This window comes from Ambystoma mexicanum, chromosome 6p (assembly GCF_040938575.1).
Source record: "Ambystoma mexicanum isolate Mex_15411 chromosome 6p, UKY_AmexF1_1, whole genome shotgun sequence".
In the NCBI taxonomy this organism is placed as follows: domain Eukaryota; kingdom Metazoa; phylum Chordata; class Amphibia; order Caudata; family Ambystomatidae; genus Ambystoma; species Ambystoma mexicanum.
This window is the reverse complement of record NC_090935.1, coordinates 720236234-720255051: the sequence shown is the minus strand read 5'-3', so window position 1 is coordinate 720255051 and position 18818 is coordinate 720236234. Positions and strand designations below refer to the sequence as shown.

At 45.2% G+C, this 18818-nt stretch overlaps 1 protein-coding gene across 4 annotated transcripts in view; it reads left to right on the top strand.

Moving 5' to 3' along the window:
* TMEM161B (transmembrane protein 161B) overlaps positions 1 to 18818 on the top strand; it is a 919424-nt gene that overhangs the window by 749020 nt on the left and 151586 nt on the right. The gene's annotated exons all lie outside the window — the stretch shown is intronic.

Genomic DNA, 18818 nt, shown 5'->3' with positions numbered 1-18818 from the left:
ACCATGGAGAAAAGAAGCCGAGTTACTATATATCTATGACTCCTATGAAGACGCTTTCAAAGCAAATGAAAGTACTATAACAGATGTAAACTTTACACAGTGCAAAACAATGTTGCACAATGAACAGCAACATGAAGAACTCCAGGCCCAACTAGACAGTAGTCAACCTTCTGTAACAGGAAGCCAAGAACCACTGGGACAGCCACTAATGGCAAATGAGGCAGAATTAGCTATGACAGAAGTAGAAAACACCATGTGCACTATGAAGAAGATACAGAAGACTTCTCTGTACTGAAATCAAAACTGAAATGAGCAGTATAGCATTTTCCAAGAAGTAACAAAACAAATTGAACATGGTGTAAAACATGAAAATAAAAACTGTACCAGCCAAAACTACAAACCTATACTGCTATACGCCAGTGGGCAAACTGGTTCAGGCAGAAGATTCTTAATCAAAATCATCAGCAAGTTCCTTCAACAATTGACACACAACAAACTTTCTACAAAATCTGCAATGGAACTATGCAGAGTTTTGAAACAAATGAAAATGCTACTAATAGATGAAGTGAGCATGGTCTCCAAACTAATGTTGGCTTTGATTCACCTCAGATTACAAGAGGTACTCAAAACAGACTACAAAGAGCTCTTTGGAGGAAAACACATTGTTTTCGGAGATCTTCTTCAATTAACAGCAGTGAAAGGTGAACCTATTTTTAAAACCTAAGGGCACAAACTCTGCTATAAAACTCTTGACAGCATAGGAAATGTCAACCTTTGGCAACATTTCCAATACAGAGAATTAACAGAAACAATGCGCCAATCTACAGACCTCACCTATGCCAACATTTTAAAAAGTATTAGAGTTGGTGTACTATCTCAAGAAGCACAAACAATATTAAAAACTCGGCACATCCATGCACTCTATGGCCATAACTCATGTGCTGCTGATGTCATGGAACAATTGGCACACAAAAATGTCAATTGTATGTCCTTGATGCCAACTCTTGCAAGCTGTTCAAAATTCAATGAAACAATGTTGAGAAAGGAAATGCAACCAATAATTGAAATTTGCTCCACAGACAAACTGGACGTACAAGGTATGACACTACCCATGTGTCAACAAGACTAAATACTTTAGAAAACTCGATCTCCAACACAGCTGGTTTGGAGAAAATATTAAAATTATCTTTAAACTGTAACCTTCACGTGGAGCAAGGACTAGTTAATGGAGCACTTGGTACAGTTGTTGGCTTTCAAACATACCCACGTGACAACATTCAGTTTGTCAATATTCTCTTTGACAAACCATCAGACGTTTAAAGGATAGGCTGATCAACAGCCCGCTTCCTTCTTTTCCAAGACATGTATGTGCGCAGAGAACAATTTTCTCTAACTCTAGCATACACAGTCACCATTCCCAAATCACAAGGACTTACCCTAGATAAAGCATTGATAGATATTGGAAGCACAGTCTTTAAAGAAGGCATGAGCTATGTAGCACTATCACGCTTACGTACACTTGACAGACTATTTCTAGTCAACTTTGATGCAAGTAAAGTAAATGCTGATATTCCTTGCATTTTAGAATGCAATAGACTACGTTCACTGTACACCCCCATCTAAAAACCTATCCTGTTCCACAAAAAGCAAAACGTTGTAAAAGAAAACTACTTCAAACAGAAACAATACAGGATCTCACTGCAATTCCTCCAAAGAAAGTAAAAGCGAATACTTCATCAAGTACCATAACCAAAAAGGAATCTACTGCTAAAAGTAGCTCAAGTACTTCTTCAAAAAAGCAACACCTACTGCGAACAAATGACTTGGACAAAGAACTGTCAGGTCCAATCAAATTTTAAAATATAACTGGTGTAAATTGCTACGCAAATGTAGCAATAAATATTCTATTCCAATTGCCACCAATTATTGACAACATTTACTCACAAATTGCAAATGTTAGTCCTTCATAGAAATGCAACCAACAATCCTGACAACACCTACATGTTCATGGAATAAGACGAGAATTGGACTACTGTGCTGGAATGGTCAAATTCACTATAGAATTTCTTGTGGATCTTCTCGTGAGTCTAATGTACTTACTACAAGTAGTGGAAAACAAAAACATACCTATAAATGAAATATTCCAGATTTCATTGCAATCTCTGCAGCCATGTGGCACAGGAACACATCCCTAATGAACGCTTCGTGTAGGTATCAATACCTAACTGTGAATCCATTCAATTTCAGCAACTTGTACAAAATGCAAACCATGGCAGATTATGTACTACCTGCAATTCAGATAATCACTCCACCTTACAAATACAGACATAGTAAATACGTAATAGTAATGCTTTTACGTTACAATGCAGATGGTACCAAAACCAACTGCAAGCTGACTGGATTCACACATGGTCCAGTCTGACTGGATTCACACATGGTCATGGTCAGAGAGACACATGCACTCTCTGCATCCATGTGGCACAGGAACAAATCCCTAATGAACGCTCCGTGTATGTATCCATACCTAACTGTGAATCCATTCCATTCCATTTCAGCAACTTGTACAAAATGCAAATGATGGCAGATTATGTACTACCTGCAATTCAGATAATCGCTCCACCTTACAAATACAAACACATAGTAAATACGTAATAGTAATGCTTTTACGTTACAATGCAGATGGTACCAAAACCAAATGTGCGCTGACTGGATTCACACATGGTCAAGTATCACTTGGTAAGAAAACCTTCACAACAATAGGTATAATCTACCACGCAGGAGCCACAACCAATGCAGGTCACTACACATATAAAAAAGAAATGCGGATGGTTTGAATGTAATGATACTACCATTACTCTAAAACAAAGATTACCAGCAAATCTTATAAATGCTTATTTAATAATCTTAAATCCAAAATTTAATAACTAATCTGTGCATAAACATTAACAAAACTTCAATTACAAAACTATAAACAGTTAGACTACGCCAACAGGTATCTAACTGCCCCAAAAATCTGCAACAACCCAACAGATAGATGAATAACTTGAAAGTATAAATAAAAAACTATAACCAGTTAGAATAGGCCAACAGTTATCTAACTGCCCCAAAAAATCTGCAACAAGCCAAGATAGATTGGCAAGAAACAACAAATAAACACTGAAAACAAAGAAAGAAATATATTGTACCATAACAAAAAAGTTTTTTTTGTTAATCCTGCATGTTTTCCCACAGACCCAATGATTTAATAAACAAACGCAGAAACTGAGCAAATTGCACAGTACACTGATTTGAAATATAGTTCATCTAAAGTACTAAATATGAGGGTCAAAATAATGCAGAAATGTCTATTATGCAATACAATAACTCCTTATGAACTACCTACACTAACATATGATTTTCTCTTTTATCACAGAGATTGAAAGAGTATCTGCTCCAGTTACCCATGTCATGAAAAAAATATATCCAATCACAAAAAGTCAAACAGTAAGTATATAATAATTCAACTAACAAATACTGCTGCATAACACAACCATTCAAGCAAACATCTAACCATACAACACAATCCACAATGTTTACTTCCATGGATGTGGTATACTGCAGTGCTCGTTACCAAACTCGTTACCAAACTCTACAATCTTAATTGCATGACTTAGCCAAAACTCCACATACAAACTGTACAAATCAAACAGTACACAAACTTTTGATTTGTGGCTATTTGATGGATGTTTGATTCTATGGGTGTGTTATGCTGCGGTGGTTGTGGCCAGGGCCTAGAGTCTTGGGTGCCTGGCCGAAGTCCTCCCACAACCACCGCAGCATAACACACCAGAATCATACATTTTAACTGTGGTATATGGGCTACTTATAAGGGATATTAATTACAATCAATGCTCTACTAACAACCCAAAACCAACATCATACTAAAGTAAAATAGCTAGTAGTGCATTTATTATGTCTGCAGACAGGTGTGAAGACTGCAGACATGGCAAACACATCAGGGGCACCAGACACCTAAACAAATACAGCATTTGACCCATCTCTTACTCCCCCACCCTCCCCAAGCACTCTTACACACCAACACACTCCCCGAAATTGTATTGTTCCCCCGTTCAACATAGCACTGTCCGAAGATGCAAGATGGCGGGCGCATCAAAACAATGTGACGCACCTCACGCTTCACCCCAGCCAATCAGTGAACATGTTACACGTTACCGCGGACATGACACAAGCCAATTAGCCAATAGGTGTCCTGTCCGTAGAGCGAACAGGGAAATGGATAGATATCACTAATCTTTTTTTACCTACTTTTTGGTCGTTTAAAAAAAAAAAACTACTGGACGGATTTCCACCAAATTTACAAAAGCACGCTTTCGGGACCAAGCCGCTGCTCCTGCCACAAATCTGGTGCAAATCCGTTCAGCGGTTTGGGCTGTAGGCATGAGCAAAGTTTTTTTCTCCCCATTTACTCTATGGGGGAAAAAAAAAGAAATTTTGGGACCCCCCCCCTATAACTTTGCCCCCTCCTGGACCAAACCTCACAAAAAAAATTCAGAGTGGGCCATATACTTTTTTTGCAAAGTTTGGTGAGGATTCATCCAGAGATTTGTCCAGGGAGAGTGAAGTTTTAACCCACCGAAAAAGTGCTCTTCCTATGGGATTAGCAACTTAACCATAACTACATTGCTGCTACCACAGGCCATGTAATATATATATCGGGGTCGGTCAATGTGTGAACCACTGTATTTTAACTTTGGGGTTTTAAACATCTGTTACGCATCTTGTTAGTAAAGTATTACTCAGCCTATTCATCTAACACTATCCACCACAGCCCTCGGCTCAAGACTCGATCTCGGGTGTAGATTTTCATTTTTATAGGCTGAATCGCAGGTACTCCCATCACTCAAGGTGTTTATAGTTTTAGCTCTAGCAGGGTGCACCGTCGATACTAAAAACATTGTTCAATTAAGGTCCAACATGCCAGATATTATTCTAATAGCACATGACCTATATGAATCACTGAGACATTTGTGCACATCTTTTTGCAGGTTCTGCCATCGGTGGCCATAACAATCATCGTAATAATCATGTTTCAAACAGTGCATTAGACCTGCAGACATTACACCTTGAACAGACACCACCCCAACAGTCACATTTCTTTCCATCCATCCTTCAACGTTTAGCAGCTCCTCTGGAAATTGACAATCCTTACATACGTCCCGACTTTGCACATTGGTTTATTCTCTGTTTTGAACAGCAGAGGCGATAGAAGCTCAGGGCCGTCGAAGACAAAACATCTGTATCTATGTGCACTGCTCTTTCAACATTTTGCTGGGGCAAAAAAATTATCATCTTTTACAATTCAAAGAGAAGAGCTTTTAAAAGCATTTATTACAGATAGTTTCATACTTCCATTTCAAACATTCTCATTGCCTTCATGGGGGGCATATGCGGGGGCATCATCCTTAAATTGCTGAGCGAAGATTTCTTCTAATCCCTCCATATGTTACAGGATTCACAGCCTGACGACAGGGAATTTTCATACCGCATGTGAATCTATGAAAGATTCCAATGCTGGAGAGCGGGAGTTACAGCTAAGTAACATTTTCCATATGGGCGGTTGCAGCAGAGGCATCATCCTCAAATTGTTGTGCAAAGATTTCTTCGAATCCCTACATATCCTCATAGAAATCGATATCGTTCTCGTCCTTTCACATTGTCCATGTGCAACAGTACTTCAGGGGTCTCGTGCTGTTTCTCTCGATCCACACCATCAATAACCACCTCAGTTTACCAGTTAAAGAGGTTCTCTTCCCAATAGCAATACTGGAATTATGAGCTGTCAAAGGTTGATATTAGGGGGCGGGAGGGCGTGCGAGAGCTCGAGCAAGATGGCTGCAGGGTGACGGAGCTCCAGTGCGGACGAGCTCTGGCGCCATAATGCATCCCGTATAACCTGAGTTTTGACAATATATGATGCCACTAACTCGCTGTGGAAGAGATGGAGTTGAAACCGCCTGAATCCCTGTTCACTGACCAACCTGGGTGCTGAGCTGTGCCTGGCGGATGCCCGGCGGGCTAGTGACCACAGAGCCCCGGTCTGCATTCGGACCGCCGCTCTGTGCGGTGCGTGATACTGGGCTGCTCCTTGCCATGACATGCTGCTCTGCCCATGAAAAGAGCACTGGTGTCGACTGACAGTCGGAGGCAGATGTGTAAAACGCTGCCTGCCTGCACTGCTGTGGGGGCTAAGGACCGTGATTGGGTACATGGCCCACATCGCTAAGTAGGACCGAGGACCGGGCCTGCGGAACAATAGCCGGTGAGTCCCTTGGCTGCCTGCTGAGGCGCCTGCAGATGTTTACGGGTCAGGCTGAGGCCGAGAAGCCGCACTGAACACTGATGTCCGGGCGGGAAACCAATACAGATATCTGCTCCACCACGGCTTGCAGGGACAATACGGCTCTATGCGGTGGAGAGCTGGCTGTCCTCCCTCGCCATACAGTCGACTGCTTGCAGGTGAGCCAGTGGTAAGTGCCATGCAACAATACGGACTATGACACGGATGCCCTTGAGACACTGAGCGCTACCTTGTGGGGTCAAGTGGGGAGGGGCGCACCACATGCCACAGGGCCCCGACTTCAACCCAGGGCTGGGCTCCAAGGGGCTAATTACAAACAGGGAAGCAGGGCAGGCACAGCCATTCCCGTAAGGGACCCGGGACCCCGGCGGCCTACCAATGCTTTGACACTCGCTGTGTGTGACGCCAGAACCCATGCGAATATGTGAGCTACAGTGGTATGATCAACGCAGTGGTATGATCAACGCAGTAGCACCCAGGTCTATCCTGATACTTGCAATCATAGGAGTGTGCATAGCTACCGGGTGACAACAACGGGTATAGGACTCACAACCAACTATTCACTTGAGAAGGCTGGATCCTACCAGGCCGCCCCCATGAAATGGTCAGCCCCGTAAATATGACTCTTGATCACCACTGACTACCCATGGCTGGGGGGTGCTACCTCTTACTCATGTGTTCTTGCCATATGGCCCGACGACAGATTGCAGGTTAAATTACTGGTACAGCCTGTCTCAACAACCACCTGGCATGCTGAAGCCTGCCCCTGATCCTGGCTCCATTAAAGTCACAGATACTAACCCAGCTGGCACACCATTACGACGCTCTGCACAGATACAACCCACAATGGAGGCTCACATTCAGAACCAGCTACAGGCAATTCTCTTGGAAATGAAGGCTATTGGACAGAGGACATAGGAGACCAACAACACTGTCCAGGACATTAAGCATGACCTGCAGGATGTTCATACCCGCCTCAATGCACAAGCAGACCTGACAACAGATCATGAGCCAGCCGCGGCCGCTACCGATTTCAATGGCATAATTAAATAGGTGCAAAGCCTGGGTGCGAAAATGGAGGATCCGGAAAACCGGTTCTGACGCAACAACATCCGCGTGGTGGGCCTTGCTGAGCAGAGGGAGGGGTCAGAGCTTGAGTCCTACATATGAGAGTTCCTCCAGGAAAAACTCTGTATCCAGAACCCAGGGAACTTCGAGTGGGTGCATAGGGCCCCGGTCCCCATGCACGCCCCAGCTGAACGACGGAGCATCATTACTATGCGCCTATTAAACTTCCAACACAAGCTTACCATACTGAAGTCCTTCCGGACCGTGTGCACAGTGCACGTAGAAGGAGCCGATATCTGGATATTTAATGACTTGTTCATTGAGGTTTCTATGTGCAGAAAAGGGTTCAACCTCATATTTGAAGCTCTAAAAGGTACGGATCACTGACACTACCTGAAATTCCCTGCCGTCTGGTGTATCTTGTTCGGCAACAGTGGCACTCGTATGATGACCCAGAGTTAGCCTGGCACCTCCTGAGGCAGAGAGTTGGTCTCCACCGAGTTCTTGGCCACGGAGGTCGGGAATCCCGGAACTGAACACACGTCACCCCCTCCTAGACCGCAACAGCTGGACGCAGCTATGAGGCCCCAGTGAAATGAGGAACACATGGCCGTCACTATGGATCCTTACTGACAGTTATTCAAAGATCACCATACCCAAGGCACGCACACAGGGGACTGCCTCACACCGAAAAGACTGGCCAGCCCTTTAGTGGGCACCTGCAAGACACCCCGAACACTATGTAACCCTGAGGCAGGTGGCCCACGCGTCTCCTCCGTTGAACTGAACTGGTTGGCAGATCACATGCAGGGACAATGCACAAAGCACCACCTGCCACCCTGGGCTCATCTACCCCACTATTGGTTTTGTATTTTGTTATGGTTCTATTTCTCGATTCCACCAGTGCCAACCGAGTGGGGTTGTTGGTATGCATGGGGAATGACGAGGATACTCGGATCCTCCCAGACCATCCTCAATCATGGGCTATCTTTGCTCTGTATTGGGACACAGTTTTTTGGTCCCAATGTTATACTGGTTCTGATGCTTGTTAATCTGCTTAGATTTGCATGCTGTGCATATAGTCCGACATCCAGTGATAACCACAGACTAGTGCATCTTGTCTTTCGGGAATCAAAAGGGGATGTCGACCTGGGCGCGCCTGGTACACTATCCCTAACATGACGTGTAGTGTACCCAAAATCCCTCACGCGTCGAGGTCCCTCAGATTGTTTTTTTCTGCCCAGTTTACTGGTTGCCTTATGCGGAGCTCTTCCAGAGACATTGCTATATTGTTATATTTATCGACCTTTAGTCGTTTTATATTCTCTTATCGTCCTTTCCCCTCAAAGGCTGTTTCCTCATCTATGCCGAACCCTGCTCTACGGACCTTTGGCGGCAGTTGATCCGGTCGGCACTGCCGACCACATGGCCGGGCCTTGTGGCCAGCCTACACAGTAGGGAAAGTGGGGTCGGGGTGGACATTTCCTTTTAAGAATGCCTTTCCCTTTCCTCTTTGTTCCTTGATCTTGTCGCCACTGTGTTATTCCTGCACTTTGGACAGGACTCCATTTAGATGTTGTCTTTCATGCCAGGCAAAATTCCTGTGGAAAGCCAAACACCTTAAGTGCAATAGGTGTCTTCCCCTTAACCACAACGAGGCGGCCTGTGCGGCTTGTAAGCTCATGCGTCCCAAGACCCTAAATGAGCGCTGTGTTAAGCGTAGGGCGGCCTACGGAAGGTCGCAGGCCGAGAGTAGTTCCGCCGCCGCCGAGTGTGACGAAGGGCATAGTGACGACCAGGACTCCAATTTGGAGGCCATTGACCTCATGGCGGAGCGCTCTTGCTCCGTGTCATCTGTCCCCGGCCCTAATAGGCACAACGTGAGTCCTGCTATGAGGACTGTACATCCCGGCAACAAGGATGCACATTCTTCCCACACTAAAGACATAACCCCTGGTCTGTCTTAGACGAAACAGTCGAAGTGTTCCATAGCACCAACGGGCACAGCGGATAGTTCGGAAGTGCACGCCGACCTTTAGGATCGGCAGCCCTCCGCGCAACTGTAGGTGCTACATGCAACCGGGCAGTCTAAATCAAAAAGCGCTACCACCAATATTCAAGCAACCATCGAGACGCATCACAAGAAGGCGTTGGTGGCGCACAAGGCCTCGGTTACACCGAAAACAACCGCAGGCCCAGTCCAAACACTTTCCTGTGACACCAAGTATTACCGAAACCATCTCTAAGATCGTTTCGGCGGCAAATCAAGGAGAACTGTCGAAGGACTCGTCGAAACCTAAGGATAAAACTAAGGACTCACCAAAACCTAAAGATAGGCCTAAAGACACGCCCGAAGACACACCACAATCATCAGAACCTTGAAAAGACTTTTCCGAGAGCCGTGTGTTAAGATGGATTTCTGAACTCTGACCCGGTGGGCAGAGGTTTAGGAGGCCAACCTAGTTTCCTGGAACAGGGTAACCTTCTGGACAAGCCAGACCAATCAAGGTAGGTTGGCGGTGGTCAAGACTAGGTCTCAGGAGGGGGTCAGTTGTAGATATTTTAAAAATACATATACATTTATTTCAAGGCCTTTGAGTTTCAAACACTCAAATCACATTAATACTCATTAGACCAGCACAATCCTATCTAAATACATGTATACAAGACCAGTGGGGTCTAAAGGGTTAATGCACGAAATGGGTCCACAACCTGAAACGGGCAGTGCAAATAGTCTTTAGCCCCTTCTACATCCATCACACTCCTAACTAAGAGGCAGTCCGATCCCTAAGAAGAGAGGGACCGAATGCTCAAAAGTACAGGCAATGCAAGCGCACGCGGTAGTACCAATGGGCACAACGGGGTCTCTTTGGGGGTCTCTAGCAGCTTAGGAAGGTGGGTGAGGTGATGAAGAATTGGTCAACTAAGAACTATTCGAGGAGCGTCTCCACTTGAGAGCAGTCGATTCCAAGAGTTGGGAATAGTTTGCTACTTCATACTCGCGGTGGAAAGGAGAGAGGCCCTCACGGGCTACTCGTGCGTAATAATGTATGGAGGCACTAGGGGGCCACCGGCTAGGGTTGCGATTACTCACTGACCCCAGCGCACTCCGGACCAAACTTCGGCAGTCGGGGTCCACTTCGGTTGCAGGTTCCCGTGCGGCAATATGACGGCTCTGTGGCTTTCAGTGACGAAGATACAGCAATGATTCCCAAACGGGACAGTGGCGATTTCTCCGCTCCTGGTGGAGGGATCAGGCCATTTTCACTGCAGCAGGCTTCAGGGGCAAGAGGGGCACAAATGCAGCGCACCTGCAAAGGTCGATACCATGGCTGGGTGATACGGTAACCGCGTAGGCTTAGTTTCAGGCACACTCGTCTCACTTCAGACCTGGGAATGCCAAGTGTATGAAATTTGGTGTGAGGGTGCCGTGAACACAGAGCTAGCAGTATAGCAAGTTTCAAGGGCAGCAGAGACAGAGCAAAGGTCCTTTGTAAGCTGGTCAGCCCACTGGTTGGCCCAGGGACACTTCCGAGAAGGCTTACTTGCAGGTTTTGGTGAAGGAAGGTGCCAAGAATAGTTGGTCCCACTATTCCAATGGGTCGAAGAGTCTTCGCAGACCTTCTAGGACGACCAGATGCAGAGGGGTCCCACGGGACGACAGCGGGCTCAGGGTGGCAAACCTTCCAGCACGTCACCAGCGGTTCCTAGACTTAGCTTCAGGATACTTGGATCCTATCCTTTGTTCATTGAGAACTCCAGAGATCGACATTGTATGGGTGTTTGGGGGCTTCTCTTATCCAGAATCTCCTTTGCACCAAAACAGAGAGGACCCAATGGGAGATCTGCTCTCATACAGGCATACCATACTGTAAATGATTTCAATCCGGCACACACCCAAGTCTCGCCCAGCATGTAGTGTGCAATTGAAGCCCTTATTTATTTTTGTCTTTAAGTTCAATATTCTGAACGATATACCACTCCTATCACACCCTTCTCCTGAGACCCCCTCCGGTCACACTGACCCAGGAATCTGGCTATTTTGCAAAGGTAAATATTTATGGATGTATTTAAAATGTAATCACAATATATTTTAATAGGTAAACAACAATCACCAATGGGGTGATAGAACACTGAATAGTATCCTTAATACACTCGGAATCAAGGAATGAGCATAAAACAAATGCAGCACAGAAAATAATACTTGTGTTGGTTTGGTATAGATGGCACTATGGTTAGAGGTTCCCCCTGCAACACCCCTCAAACCCCCAATAGGTAATTAAATAGATGTGAGGAGAGAGCAGGTATTCATGAATATCACAAATCAAACAGAATATCAATCCCACCTTCCCCCTTCTAAACACAAGATAAAAACGGAATTGACTTTTCAGCTGTCGGATGGCCTTGAAATTGTCTTTAGAATTGACTGAGCAAAAACACCAAATTTGGTCAAAAACACTTAAATTATTATAAATTCCTATGGGAGCCGCTTTGCACAGTTGCACACAATCACAAACAATGATTTAGTCCAAAGGAAACATTTGAAATCTCAAAGTCCAAGTTGGAAGCAGTTTAAAGCTAATTCACACGTGTAAAAACCTTTCAGAATTGTAATTTGCGACAAACTTTTCCTTGCGCGATATTCGCTATGGATTTATGGGTTCTATTGATAGCTACGGATGTTAGGTGCAAGTAGGAGTTGAAATTTCGTTTCTATCATAAAAACTGAGGGAGTTATAGAGGTTTTAATAAGGGTTGTTTTTGTAAAATAGGCGCGAGAGTGGAAAACAGAAATGCACTTTGAAAAGACAGATGGGTTGATTACAATAGATTATGACTATGAAAAAGAGAATGCCACAGATGTATTTTACAGTCACGTGATCAGCGTAACCTGCCTGCTGTGGACACTACTTCTTCAGATGAGAAAAGAAATCGGCGCAAAAATAGTTCTAGCAAGATGAGTTAGAGATGGGATGGGATTGAGAGAGGTATCAGACAATGCAGTTATATTAGGGTCACTTTTCTTCCTATTAATACTTACAGAATAAGTTATCGTGACCTCTGGTCGTGGGGGAGTTGGGCAAGTGGGATTATTTTTCTTCCGGTCCATGTGAAACATCCGGTTGCTTCTCCCATCAGTGATAGATGCGACACGCTCTCCTTGCTGGTTCTGGTTGGGAGTATGGAGCGACACTCAGGGCTCTTGGTTCTTTTTCTGGTCCCCGAGGAGTCCTCCTTGGTGATTACATGATCCTTAGTTCCAGTGCTAGAAAACAGAACATAGCATGGTTATAGAAATGTCCCCACTACTACTCTCCGAGGGATGTAGTGGGGCAGATGCATGCATTGAATTACAATATTCAATATTTCCCGCCTATGTTTGATCATGGTCTTAACACACTTCTCACACATACACGGTGAACATTTAGTCATTCTTTTATGTTTCCAGATTTTCCCCCTATGGGTTTCCGGTCAGCTCCTTTATTTGCCGCAAAGTATGCCTGGAATGGCGACTTTTTAGCTGGGTTATGTGGACCCATTTGTCTTCCCCTTCTGCAAACTGCCCTTGGGGATGCAGATTCTGTAGGCGACTGGTGAGATTCTGTCCATAATTTCAAAAGGACCCCGCCAACTTGGGAGTAATTTGCGCTCTTTGGCTTGGTTCCTTTGGAAATTGTAAAATTAGACCCGGGCTCCTACTTGATATTCCTTTTTAGTCGTCTTAAGATCATAGTGGGTCGTCGTACTGTCTGCAGATCTTTCTAGATTCCGCTGAGCATAGGCAAAAGCATGTTGAAGGTGTTTTCTCAGATTTGCAACATACTCATGACTTATGGAGGCACTTATCAAGGTCTGCTCTTGGGTTCTGTAGAGCAGATGCTAGGGTAGCACCATCATTCATCCAGTCATCAGCCCAAATGGAGACATTTTTGTTGCAGAAGAAGGGGTAGATCTGATGGCCATCAGGACAAGGGGCAGTCGAATGTTCCAACTTGGCCCAGAATCTGCCACAGACTTTAATATGCTCACAATACTTTTATTGTACCTCTCAAATCCACCACTAGAGGACAGCCGGTAGGCAATGTGTAGTTTCCTTTTGACCCCAAGAATCTCCCACATCATTGTCATCACTTCGCTAGTGAAGTGGCTACCCCGGTCTGACTCAATCCTTTGGGGTAGTCCAAAACGCGAGAAGATGTGATTGATCATCAGGGCAGCTGATGTTTCTGCCTGCAATTTGGGGCCGGGAGACATTCCACCCATTTAGTAAACAAGCATGTTACGGTCAACATGTACTTGTTCCCGCTAGAGGAGCGAATCACAGGCCCGATAAAATCGACTTGCAAATCTGACCAAGGCAGTGTCATCCCCCTCTTTTGGAGGGGAGCACGGTGTGTGAGTGATGTTGGCTGAAATTGTGCACACACAAGACACCCCTTCAAGTATTGGTCGAGGTCCTGCCCATGTGTGACCAGTATGCAACCACTCGCAAGATTTCTAATGTCGTATGAAACCCCTGATGTCCGGCTGTGGCCGCATCATGGGCATGACTTAGCATCAGGCTTTGGAATGAGGTAGGGACCACCCACTGGTCATGGCCATATATGAATCTCCTCACCAACAAACCGTCTTGGATTCAGAACATGTTTGGACATTTCATCAACACTCTGAGGTCCTCTTTCCCAGTGTAATCGGTATCCGTCGGGAGAAAGTTCTCAGGCTCCTCAATGTGTTGATAAAACTTACCAATTATTGGATCCCCTTTTTGAGCCGTAATCAAATCAGCATCTGGGGTCTCCTTACTCCATTATGCAGTTGAGTTCATTGTGAGCATTTGTCTGGGACCTAGTGATAGCAGTGACCTGGATTTCCCCCAACAGGGACTCTATTTCCAGTAGATCCCCTTGGATGGCTCTGGTTTTGGCAAGCTGATCAGCTAGGTCATTTCCAGTTTCATCTGGTCCCTCTACTTTAGAATGACCCTTGATCTTTTTCCAGTAGATGGTCATCCCATTCGAGGTGACCAGATCATCAATATTTTGTATTCATTTTCCGTGTTTTAATGGTTTATTGTGAGCACATAGCATCCCTCTGGTTTTCCAATTACCCAGGTGCTCCATGAACCCGTTCCATACATAATCTGAATCAGTGATTATGACCAGTTCGTGGAGTTGGTGTTGGACAGCAGTGAGGATGGCTTGATGCACAGCCATCAGCTCTGCCACTTGACTGCTTCGGGGACCGATTTTGTACGCAGCGGTGGGTTCTGGGGCATCATTCACCCATGCATTCCCTACGCCGGCCACAAGTTTTCCCCGTTGTCAACATGGTAGGAGCACCCATCCACATAGACAGTGGGCATTCCCTCACACGTGTCTTCTTCATAGACTTTGTGTGGGGAATTAAGGTATGCCTCCATGTTGTCCTTGATTTTAAGACTTTCGTCCTCGAGACAGTTTTCTCTGGCACAGTCATGCAAATCAGCCAGACCTTGCACGAGGGGATAATTTTTTTTTGCCATATCTGACCTCCACAGGAAAGCTTTGCATTGATAGAATCCAGGAGGTAATTTGGGAATTACTCACATTTACGGCCCGGATTCTGTCACTTTGAAGATATTGCAAAGGTTGGTGTGGAGTCTCCACTATGATGTGGTCCCCCTGGATAAACGGGCGGTAATTCTTCAATGCCCACACCGTTGCCAGGAGTGCCTTCTCGCAATCGTTGAATTTTTCCTCCACAGAGGATAAAGTCTTACTTGCATAGCAGATTACTTTATTGACCTAGTCATGCTTTTGGTATAATACTGCAGTCAAGCATGTATTTGAGAACCCTGTCTCCAAGAAGAACTCCTTGTTTTTGACAGGGTAAGCTAGGCAAGGTGCTTGTGAGAGGCTTCTTTTGATTGTCTTATGGCCTCAGCTAGTTCTGGACCCCACTCCTACTTGAACCCCCCTTCAACAGATGGATCAGGGGTCTTGTGATCTCTGCGTAATCCTCAATGAACATTCTGCTGTAATTAGTCAGTCCAAGGAGGCTCCTTAATTCCCGCAGAGTTGTGGGGTCTTGGAGCACGTCTACTTTCTTTTCCTGGGGACAGAGACCCTCAGGAGTTATCTCATGCCCCAAGAAATTGACACGGGTCATGCACCACTGTGCCTTTTGGAAAGAAACATTTGCTCCGGCAGCCCTCAACTGTGTCAGAACATAACAGATCTCCGCTATGTGTTCTTCCACAGTTGAGCTTTTGATTAGAACATCATCTACATATGCCAGGTTATACCTTTCACCCAAGGCGGCATGGCCTTATTCAGAAAGATGTTAAATTCATTGCTGGAGTTGATGTATCCAAAGGGAGTCCGGGTTCAAGTGTACTGCTGCCCTCCCGAAGGTAAAGGCCAGCTTTTGGTCCTCCCTACTGACAGGCACAGTCCAGTACCCATTGCTCAGGTCAATGGCAGTGTATACTTTTGACCCCTGGATCTGGGCCAGCCCTTGGTCAATGTAGGGAAGAGGCCATCGGGAAGTATGGACCCATTTGTTGAGCTCCCTTAGGTCAGCACAGAGTCTCCACTGGCCATTTGATTTCACAATCCGCAGCACCGGATTGTTGAAGGTGCTGTGGACTGGACGAATTATCCCATGGGACTCAAGGTTCTTAATTATTTCAGTACGGGACTCCATTGATGCGAGAGGCAAGCGATATTGCTTCACAAACACTGGAGTCATGCCAGGGTCTGTGGGAATTGTTGTTGTGTGGATGTCGGTGCGACCACAGTCGTATGAGTCCACCGCAAAGAGATCTTGAAAATCTAAGGAAACTTGTTTACATTTTTGCTTTTGCTCCAGAGTCTCACAGGCATCAGCTAGGTTGACTCTCTCTTCAACCATCTGCCTGAAGCCCGGAAAGACTTCTGGTTTTGCTATCTCAGCGGCCTCCTCCAGCTGGGTGGAGAATTTCCTGATCAAAGTACTGACTTGGACTGATGGCTTCAGGTGGGTAAGTCAGTCCTGGTGGACTTGAAAGATCACCTCATCTCTCCTGAAGTCACAGGTCACATCTTCCTTGCCATAAGGGCAGGAAGAGTACACCAGGAAGTTCCCCGATGTCGGGTGAAGATCTTGTCTGGTGTTGTCATTGTCGCTATCACTGTCAAAACATTCATTGGGGATTGGTCCTATCAGTTTGTTACCTAAATCTATGGGAAAATGCCGATCATCGACATCCATTCCAATAATGGTGCCTGTGCCCAGAGTGATACTCTTTAGGTCGCTGTTATTCACCTTTATTGCAATGGTGTTGTATTCTGTATTGACTAGTGGTGTTGGGTTTGAAAATGGGCATTGAGGTGAACATAGGCGTCAGGATTTTTCAGTTTCTGTCCTCTTTTAATTTTTTACTTCAAGTGAGAATTGTCGGGTCCATTCTTGGATGGTGAGTTCCTCTCCAATCTGAATTTCAACTGCATATGCAGCAGTTGAGCTGACCGAAATGCTTTCTCTGGGTCATCAAAGTCCATGGGATTACCTGCTAATCTGGACCAGGCTTTGAAGTTTATTAGGTTCAAACTAATGGCAAAGCGATTGAGAATGTCACTGCCTAAATAAAATGCAGCAGGAACATCTTGCACGACCCAACAATTATGGACTATGCTCTTGTTGCCTGTGGAAATTTTGAGCATACACCTGCTAGGCAGGAGATATTTGGAATTTATTGTTTCCAGGTCCATTTCCCATTTGTCTAATGATTTAAATGTAGGAATGGCTGGATCTTTTTGGAGTTTTCGGAACATGGCCTCGCTGATGAAGCACTTACCGTTGTTAACGCACACTCTGGTGAGAACAGTCCTTCCCCCTCATTTAACTGAATAGGGATGAACAACTGCTCTCCAATTTTCTGAATGTCAGCCAAGCTTTGAGCTGATTTCTCATCATTTTGGACTATAGCAGTGGGATTTTCTGATTGTGAATTTGTTAGAATTTCAGAGTATTCCATTCCAGTGTTGAATGCCACTTGAGACTGGAAGGAAGGTTGATTTTGAGAAATGGAGAGGACTTCCCATCACCAGTTTGTTGTCCTACTGCAATTACGGTCACCTCTGGGATTTGGTTGTTTTTTAAATGGAATTCAATTTGGTCAGGTTTTTGTTCAATCATGTGGCATGTGCCATTTAAACTAACATGGTTGACACTGTTTTAATTTTATTGGTCGGTTAGTCTGGGTCCAGAGGACCTTGTTTACACAATCTATGAGGGTAGACAATCCTCGCAGGATGTCCCATGGTGTGCCCTCTGGAGTCACAACTATGACCGGGAGCTTCACCTTGTGTCGCCCAATTTTAATGTCTAAATCCGCAGTCCCCTCGACAGGAATTTCATTCCCGTTGAAGTTCTGAAGTTGTCCAGGGAGAGGGGTGAGAGGGATTTGGTATTTCTCGCCCCCCCTTCCTGAATTCAGCTGATCAAAGGCCCTTTTTGACAGAAGGGTGGCTTGGGATCCAGTGTCCACCAGTGCCAAAAATTTACATTGCCCCTGTATTTGGACCGGGGCATAAAATCTTCCCTCCTAATAATGCACATTTTTGGCCAATTGGTGGGTTAATTTCTTTGCTTTGGATTCTGACAGAGGTTGATTTGGGACGGATTTTGTTTGGGATCTTGGGAACCTGTAAGAAAAAGGTGGCAATTGGATATGGAGGGAGTTATGGACTCTCCTAGTTCTGATTCTGGGCAGCCCCCCCCCTTTTTGGAGGCAGTCACCAGAATTGGTTTGAACAAGGTGATTTTCTCCCGCATGGGGTCTGGCATGGATTCACATGCTCATGAATATTCCCTGTCATCAGGCTGGGTATCCTCAGTAAAGAAAAAAAAAGTTTGTTTTTTGTTTCTGAACTCTCTTTCTACTAATAACCAATCACTGGTCTCTGGGTCATACTGCCCCCAGCCAATGACTGCCCTCTACCTAAGCCCCTCCTCTGGCAGCCATCTTCAGATTTTTACCGCACGTTCAAGTGTTGGGAGTCCTCGTGCTATAGCTCTCGAGCTTTTACTGCGTTTTCGCACTTTTTTCAAAGAGATTTTCTTATTTTTTGGTTAAATCGTGCCTCAAGCTCCACCGTTATACTTCCGATCAACGGGGACCCGTTTCGGAATTTTCTATGCCCCTCAAGGGTGAAGTTTTCGTCTAGTTACGCTTCTTGGAGGATTCCAGAAGATCTGAGGCCTACCATGGACATGGCCCAGGACAAGGGAAGCTTGATGCCCGGATCCAAGCTGTTCAGGAACTGCCCTGGATGCGGGTTACAGAATGTTTTCAAGGAGGACGAGCATTTGAGATGTCTCTACTGCCTTCATGAGGACAAGACGCATGTGGAGAAGGACTGTGCGTTCT